Below are 12,740 nucleotides of genomic sequence, written 5' to 3'. Positions count from 1 at the left end.
CCGGGAAGGCGGTGGGCATGCGCAGTAAGGCTTACGGGCGTCCCCCCGCTCAGGTGGTATCTGACCGCGTCTCCTAGGAGACCGGGAGGCGGCTGGCGGTTTTCTCATCAACTTCAGTTCCTCTTTAGTAGGTAAAACTGGCAGCATGTTCTTTCTTTCTCTTTCTTTTCTTTCTTTCTTTCTTTCTTTCTTTCTTTCTTTCTTTCTTTCTTTCTTTCTTTCTTTCTTTCTTTCTTTCTTTCTTTCTTTCTTTCTTTCTTTCTTTCTTTCCTTTTTTCTTTCTCTTTACTTATTTTACTTTCTCTCTCTCTTTCCCATAAACAAAGCAGTTACTGAGCAGGCAGGGCTTTTTGTCCATTTGTGGGTTAAAAGCCTCTGGCTGGCTGTACATGTGATTCATGGTTAATTCTGAAAAAAAAGTACACTAACTTTGAGAGAATCTTTGTAATTAAATAATTATAATAATAGTAATTACAGTTAACAGTTAACAATGCTTAGTATGTGTCCTAAGTGCTTTATATTTAATAATTAGTTAAATCCACAGAGTCCAATGAGGTCGTTACTATTATCCCCGTGTATTACAGATGAGGAAACTGAGGCACAATTTTGGCCCACATTACTTTGGTGAACAGATTGTACTGAGTCAACAAATTAATGAGAACTAGGAAAGGAAGAGCATGAATGCAAACTGTTCTTCAAAGAAACTTGGTTGTGGGGCACCTGGGTGGCTCAGGTGGTTAAACGTTTGACTTCCGTTCAGGTCATGATCTCCTAGTCCATGAGTTCGAGCCCTAGTCGGGTTCTGTGCTGACAGCTCAGAGCCTAGAGCCTGGAGCCCGCTTCGGATTCTGTGTCTCCCTCTCTCTCCGCCCCTCCCCTGCTTGCACTCTGTCTCTCAAAAATAAAATAAAAACATTAAAAAAAATTTTTTTTTTTAATAAATAAGACTGGGGCACCTGGGTGGCTCAGTCGACTGGGCATCCGACTTCGGCTCAGTCCATGATCTCACGGTCTGTGAGTTCGAGCCCTGCGTCAGGCTCTGTGCTGACAACTCGGAGCCTGGAGCCTGTTTTGGATTCTCTCTCTCTCTCTCTCTCTCTCTCTCTCTCTCTCTGCCCCTCCCCTGTTTATGCTCTGTTTCTGTCTCTATCTCAAAAATAAATAAAAATTTTAAAAAATAATAAATAAAAAACTTGGTTGTGAAGGAAGGAGATACATAGTAACAAGAAGAAATCGAGGAAGAGTCGTTAAGAAGGCAAAGCCTGGGGCACATTTAAATGCTGACAGGAAATGGGGTGTCTGCGTGGCTCAGTTGGTTAAGTGCCAGACTCTAGACTCCAGCTCAGGTCATTATCCCAGGGTGGTGGGATTGACCCCCACATCAGGCTCTGTGCTAAGCAAGGAGCCTGCTTGGGATTCTCTCCTTCTCTCTCTCTCTCTGCCCCTCTTCCACTCTCTCTAAAATAAAAATTAAAAATAAAAAAAGGGGCGCCTGGGTGGCGCAGTCGGTTAAGCGTCCGACTTCAGCCAGGTCACGATCTCGCGGTCTGGTCCGTGAGTTCGAGCCCCGCGTCAGGCTCTGGGCTGATGGCTCGGAGCCTGGAGCCTGTTTCCGATTCTGTGTCTCCCTCTCTCTCTGCCCCTCCCCCGTTCATGCTCTGTCTCTCTCTGTCCCAAAAATAAATTAAAAAATGTTGAAAAAAAAAATTAAAAAAAATAAATAAATAAAATAAAATTAAAAAAAATGCACGTGATAGGAAAGAGCTGTAGAAACATACTGGTTAAAGACGCCATCGGAGAAAGAATGCTCTTTTGCTGTGAGCAGAGACTAGGCTCAAACATGGGTGCAGATGCAAGTATATTCTGGGGTAGGAAGCTCAAAGAGGTTGAGGAAGGTCAAGGCTGAGGGGTTTTGTTTTTCTCTGAAGTAGAAAGCAAGGTAGTACAAATCCAGCCTCCAGTTGAATTCCTCTTGTGAAGAGCAAAGTGTGCACCTAAGTTGACTGCCTGAATTAATGTTACCATCTACAGGCTCTCCCAAAAGCCTTCCTCCAAAACCCATTCTCAGTTCATGCCGAACACAGAGCACTGGTGACTGACCAAAGTTCTATACCACCGTGGACTATGGTGGTAATTACCTTAACCGGGAGAATTTTCCAGTGACACTTACTGTCTATAGTCACATTTAATGCACAACCTATATTAGTATGATTCTTTTGCTGCACAGAGCTTTTCTCCCTGAGTTACAATTTTCTTGAATTCCAAGATAAATTTTCTAAAATCATCATGGATTTTGGGGCGCCTGGGTGGCTCAGTCGGTTAAGTGGCCGACTTTGGCTCAGGTCATGACCTCGCGGTCCGTGAGTTCGAGCCCTGCGTCGGGCTCTGTGCTGACAGCTCAGAGCCTGGAGCCTGTTTCAGATTCTGTGTCTCCCTTTCTCTGACCCTCCCCCATTCATGCTCTGTCTCTCTCTGTCTCAAAAATAAATAAACGTTAAAAAAAAAATTAAAAAAAATAAAATCATCATGGATTTTGATATCAGATACACCTAGAATTTTAAATCTGGTTTTGTCACTCATTACCATGATACACACTACTTATCACTCTGGACCATAGTTATCGCTGTGTTGTGATGATGAAAACCTGTACTGAAAACGGCTAGTACAGCGTCTAACACAAAATAGCGATTCCCTTCCTACCTCCCTATCTTTCTTAGATCATCACTTAACACAGTGCCAAAGATACGATACTCAATATGCATGCCTTGTTTACCGTGATGGTGGTGATTAGGGCCAGATTAAGAGATGAGCCTGTCTGGCAGACGTCCAGAGTGGCACATCATGAAGGCTGCTGAAACTTCTCTATGTACTAAAATATCACAAGAATACGAGATGGAAGAAAAACCATTTTTAACTGCAATCTTTTCAACTGGGATCCTGTATGTGGTTGGGAAGAAAAAACACTTGGAAAGACAGTGAAACAGGCTCCATAAAAGACACGCTTGGGTAACAGAAGAGTTACCATGTGTAGGTTTAGTTAATGTGACAACTGCCTTCTCCCCACCCACTCCCACACAAAGAAACAAGATAGTGAATTTCTAAAAATATGTAGACATATATTGAAAATGCATCCTTTTAGAAGATGTGCCAACTTCTTTGCTCCCCAGGGCAAGTCCACAAATCTTAAAACAATTCCGATCATATTGATGATAGTGATGCCTTGAGCTATAATCCCTTTTGAACTGGGGTCCTGGATTTCCTGTCTTAGAAATGCAAAGTCTAATTTTTGTAAGTCTGCAAGATATCCAAGGCATCCATGTAATGAACAGCTACAGAAGATAGATACAATGTCTCCCTCAGGAGCAAAGTGCTGCTTACTGCCCATTATAAAATATTTGGGTTCCCTGAGCTGAAATTTCCTCTCCTATAATGCAACCTACTCCATGTGTACATGTTACCCTACCCTCTTCACAATTCCTGTGCTTTACTGGGGCTTCTGTAACCAGTGTAAGGAGATGCTGGTATTCTGGCTGCTGGCTTGGACTCTTTTGTCTTTTATCAGCATCCACGAAATTGTGGTAAGCTAACTCATGAGCTTGCTGGAAGAGTAAAATCTCAGGCTCTTTGCAGTTCTCGGGACCCACACTAAACAATCTGTAACAGGATATATGAAAGGTTTTGAGTGATAAAGCAAAAGCTCAGAAAAGCAGGAATATAATTGTAATCGAGAAAGGCAGGAAGACAGTAATTCAAAATAGAGGCATGATTCAGCCAAAATAGATGAACATGGCTTTCGTTATGACCTACAAGTTTTTATGCCTTGTTAAACTTTCTTGATAAAGTTTTGGACCTAACCTCTAGGACGTGAGGAACTAGAAATTTAGTCCTGATAATAGTAATGCCCACTTTGGGGTTCTAAGAGGCAAGAATCTAGACCTAGTAACATTGGGCATTAACATCAAGATGAAAAACTGTGGGGCGCCTGGGTGGCTCAGTCGGTTGAGCGTCCGACTTCGGCTCAGGTCACGATCTCGCGGTCCGTGAGTTCGAGCCCCGCGTCGGGCTCTGGGCTGACGGCTCAGAGCCCGGAGCCTGCTTCTGATTCTGTGTCTCCCTCTCTCTCTGCCCCTCCCCCATTCATGCTCTGTCTCTCTCTGTCCCAAAAATAAATAAACGTTAAAAAAAAAAAAATTAAAAAAAAATTAAAAAAAAAAAAGATGAAAAACTGTTTCCTGGAATGAAAAAGTGTCATGCAAAGATATTTTTTTCACCCATCTCTTATTTGAAAAGCCTAGGGAATATATTCTTATGAGATATTTCTTGGGATAATAATAATAAAGTTGCTCGTGGTATAAATTAGAATGTTTTTGGTTGCAAGTCACAGAACACCCACCTCTTAATTGATTTAAATAATGAATGAGATCTCTTGGGTCACACAGACCATGAAATTTCCTCAGTTTTTGTTTTTGTTTTTATTTTGGAGATCGAGCACATGCACACACACAAGCTGGGGAGGGACAGAGGGACAGAAGGAGAGAATCCCAAGCAGGCTCCACACTCTACACTCCTGATGCAGGGCTCAGTCCCACGACCGTGACATCCTGACGTGAGCCAAAAGCAGGAGTCAGACGCCCAACCAACTAAGCCACCCAGGTGCCCATAATTACCTCAGTTCTAATGTTCTAGAGATATCACTTCTCTTTTAAAAGAATGTTCAAGATGCTCTCATAACTTACTGTTAGAAATGCAAATATGTACAGCCTTTTTGGAGGGGAATTTTCCAGTATGTAACAAAACTTTTTATTAACTTTTTGACACAGCAATCCTTCTTCTAGGAATTTTTCCTGAAGTCATAACTCCAGTTCTGCTCCTAGGTATATACCCTTTGTATCCATTTGAATAGATTTTAAATATGGAGATTCAAGATCCATAATCAACTCTGCCCTATGTTTGTGATTCTGGGGTATGCCTCTAACTTCGATGAGATGGTACCCTCCACTTCTTTCCCTGGAAGGTGAGGGATTTGGATCAGATGATAGCTCCCACTTATCAAAAGTCAGCTCTGTTGCAGACACTATGTTTATTATTCTACTGTATGATTCCCAATCCTTTCTTGCAAGGTATGTATGTATGTATGTATGTATGTATGTATGTGTTTAATTTTTGAGGTAGGGTTCACACCCAGCACGGAGCCCAAGGCAGAGCTTGAACTCATGACCCTGAGATCAAGACCTGAGCTGAGATCAAGAGTTGGATGCTTAACTGAGCCACCCCGGCACCCCGCAAGGTATTTGTTATACCCCCATTTCATAGGCAAGGACGTTGAGGCTCAGAGAAGTTTAACCATCATACAGTCCTCCGGTCAGTAAACCCAGGTTTACCTGACTATAAAGCCTACAGTCTTCCTAACGCATTAAGTTGCTTCAGAAGATGCAAAGGCTTTGAGGCCTTTCACAACTCCATGTTCTGTGATTCTCTACAATTAAGGGAATCAACATGTCCACCAAAGTGCTAATAGTTCATAACCTCAGCATTCATTCCTTTCTCCCTGGGAATTAACCAGCAGTCAACCGAGTATCATGTTCACTTACCCTAAAGTCATCGTCACCTCAACCTCTTCTTGCCTTGTGTACCTCAAGGTAGTTCATTGTCCTTGCTTCTTCCTCTTTATCTCACCCCTGCCTAGGCAGTTACTCCGTGCTCTATCTGTGTACCTGAGTTTGTAGGCTCCTTACCAGATAAGTGGTTTTGTTGGAGCGTGGATGTACTTGTAATTCACATAGATAACTGTGCTCATTCTTTCTCCTGGCTGGAATCTGAGATTCTCAAATCCATCTCTGTTCTTGCCCCGCTCTGTTTTGCAAAGTAAAAGCACCGGGGGGAGATAGGAGGATGGAAGAGGGGAGAAGGGAGAAGCTGGTGGTGCGCCTTCTCTGTCTTTTTTAGGATCTCCTACAGCAAGCTTGTCTTCTCCAGAGCTCCAGTCTCCGCTGAACAACCCTGCCGTAGTTTCGGCTTCTGCAGAGTGACCTCAGCCCCTGGACTTAGGTCACATCACTTTCTCCCCTTGTCCCTCTCACCTCCCTGGGTGGAGACGACTTCCTGCCATTAGAAAGCCTGAGCCTCACCTATCCCGTTTGGTTTCTTAACTGTTTCATCACCTGTGTAACGGATTCTTCATATTAAATTCTCTCGGGGGGTCTGGGGGGCCCAGCTGGTAAAGCATCCAACTCTTGGCTTTGGCTCAGGTCATGATCCCAGGGTCATGGGATTGAGCCCGGAGCTGGGCTCCGCTCTAACAGCGTGGAGCCTTCTTAAGACTCTCTCTCCCTCTGCCTCTCTCCCCCGTTTGTGCTCTTTCTCTCTAAAATAAATTTTTAAAAAATCTCTCTGTTTTAAACTACTTAACATGTTATCTCTTTTCCTAGTTAATTCTCAGCGGATACACTCAGTTTTTCCCTTTTTTAAAGGTCTGTCTCTATTCCTATTTGTCTGTGTTACTGTCTAACTGCTGCAAGGTGGTCTACACTGTGTACCCAACACCTTGTGCTTATCCGTGTCCTCCATAAGTGTCTCCAATTCTTGCCCCCACACACAGCACTTTGACGAATATTCTCTGTGTATGTCCCCTCATAGATCTTTTATGAGAGTTTTTCTGCAATATATCCTTGGAATGGGGTGACTGGGTCACGAACACATTAACTCGCCTAAATTCTGTTAGGTTGGTGGACAAAATTTCTTCCTCCATTTCCTCAACTCTTGACATCATTCAACTTTCCAATTTTTGCCTTACCTTATTAAATTTCACAATAGTATCATTGAACAGAAGGATTGACTAACAATTGTTGAATGTTATACTATATGCCAGCCACTTTACATAGTTTCTCCTTTAGTCCTTACTCCAGTTCTATGGGTAAGTGCCAGGTGAAGGAACAAAGGATCAGAGAGGTTAAGCAACTGGCCCAAGGCCACGTAGCTAAGAAATTGCAGGACTGGATCACAATCCAGGCCGATCTGCTCTAAAGCTTGTGTCTCTGACCCTTATGGCATATTGCTTTTACATCAATGGGGACGTCCCTGCTTTATACTTGAACAACTGAGACTGGAGAGATGACATCAATTACATAATAGTGTTTGCATAGCTGGGAAGAATTGGGGATCATTTTGACCTTGGGTCTCACCTAAAGCCAGTGCTCTTGACTTTGCACAGCACCACCCAACAGACACCACGTCTGGGACAACAGAGAGCCCAGGGCGGTGACCTTGTGACTGCCAGTGACGTTTTTGAATTCTCTAAGCCACACCGACAGATAATCGGGTTCACCAGAAGACCTACGGAAATAAAATTGCCCTAAATTTAATTTAATTGCTTTAGGAGGTGAAAAGATTGAGGTCGGCATCCACGTTAGAATAAGCACTTTGAGGAGTCTGGCTATCTAAAGCCCAAGGTACTAGAACTCACCAGTTGACAACATTCATTTCCCAATTAAAAGACTTCCCGCAAATCAAACCATAATGAGATGCCACTTCACACCCACCAGGATGGCTAGAAAAATATAAACAAATAAATAACAAGCGTTGGTAAAGGCATAGAGAAATTGGATTATTTGTGTATAGCTGGAGGGAATGTAAAATGTCTCAGCCCCCGTGGAAAACATTCTGGCCATCCTCAAAATCTTAAATGGAGAGTTACCCTATGACCCAGCACACCCACTCCTGGGTCTATACCCCCGAGAGGTAAAAACCATCGTACACACAAACGCTTGTACATAAATGTTCATAGCAACATTTTTCATGACAGCCGTGAAATAGAAACCACCCAAATACCCATCGACTGATGGATAAATAACTAAAATGTGGTATACCTACATAACGAAACGTTATTTGGCAAGAAAAAGAAATGAAGTGCTGACTTGTGCTATGACCTGTACGAACCTCAAAAACATTATGTTAAGTGGAAGGAGCCAGTCACGAAGGACACATACTGTATGATTCCACGTGCATGAAACGTCCAGAATAGGAGAACGTAGAGACAGAAAGCAGATTCGTGGTCGCCTAGGGCTGGAGGGTGTGTGTGGGGGGCGGGTGTTGGCTGGGGAGGGCTAATGGGTACAGGGTTTCTTTTAGGAGCAATGAAAATGCTCTAAAACCAATGGTGTGATGGACACAAAACTCGTGAATAAGCTAAAAGCTATTTAACTGTCCACTTTAATAGGTGACCTGTATGCATGTTGAGTTTTTCAGGAAAGCTGTAGAAAAAGGCTATGAGGTTAAGACTTTTGGAGAAATGGATGCTGGGAATGGACAAGGATGACATTATCTTCTTTATTTTATTACTTTTACACACAGTTATAATTGTGTAATTATACACAATTACACTCAGCTTGTGCCAGAAGAAATTTTTACTTCTCAGAGACTGCTTTTTTTTTTTTTTAGCCATCTGTATGTTTCTTTTGGGTCTTATGAGATAGGGTTTCCAATTCCTTTTTTCTTTTTCCTTTTTATTTATATTTATAGACATATATGAGGAGAGTTGTTAGAATAAAAACCTGTTATATAGTTGAGGATGGAAATAGTAGATAGAATTCTCCCACCATTAAAGGTAAAAAAAAAAAAAAATTCAAAGGAAGTTCCAATAAAACTATGCAGACTGAATTTAAATAATCATTTTTGAGCAGCAACTCTCAGAATTTTGGGACTCGGGAGCACTTTCCACTCTTAAAAATTACTAAGGACCCCAAAGAATTTTTGTTTATGTAGGTTATATCGAATATTATTTATTATATTACAAATTAAATTGAGGAATTAAAAACATATATCTTTATTCAATCTATTACATGTCAACATATTTTAAAAAGGATTTCCTAAAATAAAAAATTGGTGGGGTGCCTGGGTGGTGCAGTCAGTGGAGTGTCTGACTCTCGATCTCAGCTCAGGTCATAATCTCACATTATGTTTGAGCCCTACATCAGGCTCTATGCTGATGGTGTGAACCTACTTGGGATTCTGTCTCTTCTTCTCTCTGCCTCTTCCCTGCTTGTGCTCTCTCTCTCTCTCTCTCTCAAAATAAATGAATAAACTTAAAATATAAAAAAGATGGAACTGGAGGGTATTATGCTAAGTGAAATTAGTCAGTCAGAGAAAGACAATTATCATATGACTTCACTCATATGAGGACATTAAGAGACAAAACAGATGAACATAAGGGAAGGGAAACAAAAATAATATAAAAACAGGGAGGGGGACAAAGCATAAGAGACTCATAAATATGGAGAACAAACAGAGGGTTTCTGGAGGGGTTGTGGGTGGGGGATGGGCTAAAGGGGTAAGGGGCATTAAGGAATCTACATCGTTGCACTATTTGCTAACTAATTTGGTTGTAAATTAAAAATAAAATTTAAGGAAACTAAAATAAATAAAGAAAAAAGGAATACAAGAAATAAAAGAAATAAAAAATTGGTGAGGGGCTCCTGGCTGGCTCAGTTGGTAGAGCATGAGACTCTTAGCCTCAGAGTTCTGAGTTCAAACCCCAAGTTGGGTGTGGAGATTACTGAAAAAAATAAAATCTTTAATAAAATATAATAAAATTAAAACTTGGTGAAAGGAATAGCATTGCTTTGCATTTTTTTCGCAAATTTCTTTCATGGTTGCTTTAATCAAACGACTGCTAGGATCTCCTATCCACTTCTGAATTTAATCTGTTGTAATGTGAGCACGGTGCAAATACCAACATAAAGAGAAAGGAAAATAACATCTTAGTATTTTTTATGAACATGGTTTTGATTTCATGAACCCCCTGAAAGGTCTTGGCAATCCCCAGGAGTCTTAGATCGTGGTGTGCCAACCACTGGTTTAGTGTTTGCTAAAATTCCTGATAAGAGTTCCGTTGACTACCTTTCACATTTCATTTTAATTCAATCATTATTGAATAATTACATTTCAAAATATGTGCACGTGGGGCACCTGGGTGGCTCAGTCGGTTAAGCGTCCGACTCTTAGCTGCGGCCTGGGTCATGAGCTCACGCTTCCGGAGATGAGCCCCCCTGTCAGAGGCGCCTGCTTCGGATTCTCTCTCTCTCTGAAAATAAATAAATAGAGACTTTAAACAACAACAACAAAATATGTGCACAGATGTCTAGGTATATGTACAAAAACTCCATAATAAAGCGTGTGCCTCAACAACTAAACATTTACTTTTGCTCCATGAAAACATGGAAACCATCTTAACACCGGAAGAGGAATGGCGAGCAGTAAAAGGAAATCCCTCGCAGTGAAGTAACGGGGCTACGGTTGATGATGTCAAACGCAGAGTGTGTTGCTCTTCTCCTCAACTTTAGGTGCACTTTTTGGTAATCACAATTACTGGAAAGCCCAAAAGGAAGCTAAGAAGGTGTCACCAGTGGTTTTGAAGCCTTGTGTGAGGAACTGACAGGACAGCAGAAAAGAAGCAAGTTTCAGGCCGGCCCAGCTCAGATGTCGATAATACAGGAGCAAGAACAGTGGTAACAGGGGTCCCAGTAATCGTGGGGGTCATACAACAGGGTCTGAACAAATCCGTTTTGCTACAATAGTTCCCATGGCCACGAACAGAGCCTGGGCACTAAACAAAGTGAACTCTGAAATGAGGGACATGGAGGTTGACCTTATCATAAAAGCCACTGAGAATCAGGGAAATAAAACTTGGGGTACGAATAAGGAAATACAGGCATACGCTCTGCTTCAAGGACCCACATACAGTAAAACCTTGGTTTGTAAGCATAAATCGTCCCCGAAACATGTTCGTAATCCAAAGCACTTGTATATCAAAGCCCGAATTTCCCCATAAGAAATAATGGAAATTCAGACGATTTGTTCCACAACCCCAAACATTCATATAAGAATGATCACAATCCTGTAATATAATATAAAATGAAAAGCAAATACAAAATATGAAGAACAATAAACAAATTAACCTGCACTTACCTTTGAAAGCCTTCGTGGCTGGTGTGAGGGAGATGAGAGAGGGGAGGGCTATTGTGTAGGACAACTTTCAGTATCACTAATGGAATTACTGCTATCTTTTGGCTCAATGGAATCTTTTTCTGCACGGGGACCATTGTATATGCTCACACGGATGTTGACTACAGTAAAGTATTCATAAACTCTTGTCAGAGACTGTATTTAATGTAACTGGCAATAAGGCAGCAGAGGAAAGGGTCTATTATCTGCAGGCGGCCTGACCTAGAATGAAGCAAAGGACCGTCCATAGGTGCTTGGAAGTGACAAAAAATACTCTAGTGCCAGTTGTGGGCACCTTCCAACATTCTGAAAAATCACTCATTTCTGCCAAACACCACGGCCCGAGACTGAGCATCCGAGCATGGGAGACAATCACCCACAATCCTGCAGGGAGCGAGAACAAGAGCAAGAGCGACAGCAAGAGAGAGAGAGGGAGGGAGGGAGGGAGAGAAGAACCATTGGTTCAGTTGTGATCATGTGGCTTTTGGAATCACGTACTGCTCGTATTGCAGGACATCGCTCGTTTTATCAAGCTAAAATTTATTAGCAATGCTTGCTCGTCTTGCGGAACACTCGCAGAACAAGTCACTTGCAATCCAAGGTTGTACTGCCTAAAAACAGAGAAGTGAACTGGAACTCTCTCCAAAACGTGCACGCCTACTGTGGAAATACCCACAGCAGCGGGGGAAGACGGCGGGAAGCATTCGGTAAAGCAGAAACGGGGGAAGGGCGATGGAGGTTTGTTGGAGGGACGGCAGACCACAGACCGCCAGGCCACACTGAGAAAATGAGTCATGTTTTCCCAAAACGAGATGCAAACCCGCACAGGAAACATAGAGAGGTTTGGACTGTCTGTTCGCTGATGGAAGCCTCATTCTGTTGAAAGCCGAGCTTCAGATATGTCCTTTACCTCCTTTGGTGGAGATTAAAGTGCTCAAATTTAGATATTTAATGAGAGGAACTGCTGCATAAAATTTAACTCTGACCATGTGAAAAGGCAGTAGCAGAAAATGACCGCGTTATCTTAGAGGAAACATGGGTGCAGTCAGATATGTCTTAGACCTAAGAATAGTAGAATTTCAGAGCAGGAAAAAAAAAAAAAAAGATATAACCCTGTGGGTAGACAATTTAAAAGTGAACAGGGCTGAAGGAGGGTGTCTATAAAAATGAGTAAGTCTCTTAAAGCCTGGAATTATCATAAATATGATACATATTTTTAAAAATTTGTTTAATGTTTATTTTTGAGAGAGAGAGAGAGAGAGAAAGCGGGGGAGGGCCAGAAAGAGAGGGAAACAGACGATCTGCACAGAGCCCAACATGCGGCTTGAACTCAACAAACTGCGAGATCATGACCTGAGCTGAAGTTGGATGCTTAACCGGCTGAGCCACCCGGGCGCCCCATAAATATGATATCTTTTGATTAAGCCAAGCGTTTAATAGTTTGTGAATAAGATGGGAAAACGAGTGGACCGATAAAACACTCACTACTGTGAAATCCTGATTTCTTAAAGGTCTAAAAGGGCACAGCCCATACCCTTGGACCCACCGATTCCCCTCTGAGGATCCATCCCTCAGAAATACCAGCCCAGGTACAGAAAGAAATATGTGGCAAGATTAAGTACTGCAGCTTTGTTTGGAGAATAATACAAATGACTGGGATTGGCGTAATAATTACGGTACTCCCCGTCATGGGATATCTCACAGCACTCCTCGCAGGAGGGAGCTGCCTACAGGGTTATGGA

General features: G+C 42.2%; 2 long non-coding RNA genes across 3 annotated transcripts; one reads left to right on the top strand and one right to left on the bottom strand.

Annotated features, from left to right (window-relative positions):
* Positions 1-24: 24 nt before the first annotated feature.
* LOC131508697 (uncharacterized) lies at positions 25-6,131 on the top strand. Of its 2 annotated transcripts, none has more exons than XR_009260107.1 (3): positions 25-131; positions 5,173-5,287; positions 5,947-6,131. It is a non-coding gene; the product is annotated as an uncharacterized LOC131508697 (long non-coding RNA). The 2 variants fall into 2 exon arrangements; XR_009260108.1 differs by having other exon boundaries at positions 30-131; positions 5,169-5,287.
* Positions 6,132-9,902: 3,771 nt separating this feature from the next.
* Positions 9,903-11,382, bottom strand: LOC131508349 (uncharacterized). Its single transcript, XR_009259978.1, has 2 exons — positions 10,963-11,382; positions 9,903-10,078 (listed from the first exon to the last, which is right to left on the bottom strand). It is a non-coding gene; the product is annotated as an uncharacterized LOC131508349 (long non-coding RNA).
* Positions 11,383-12,740: the final 1,358 nt, after the last annotated feature.

The sequence above is a fragment of the Neofelis nebulosa genome, chromosome 4 (genome assembly GCF_028018385.1).
Source record: "Neofelis nebulosa isolate mNeoNeb1 chromosome 4, mNeoNeb1.pri, whole genome shotgun sequence".
NCBI classification, from domain to species: domain Eukaryota; kingdom Metazoa; phylum Chordata; class Mammalia; order Carnivora; family Felidae; genus Neofelis; species Neofelis nebulosa.
This window is presented reverse-complemented; position numbering and strand designations above follow the sequence as displayed.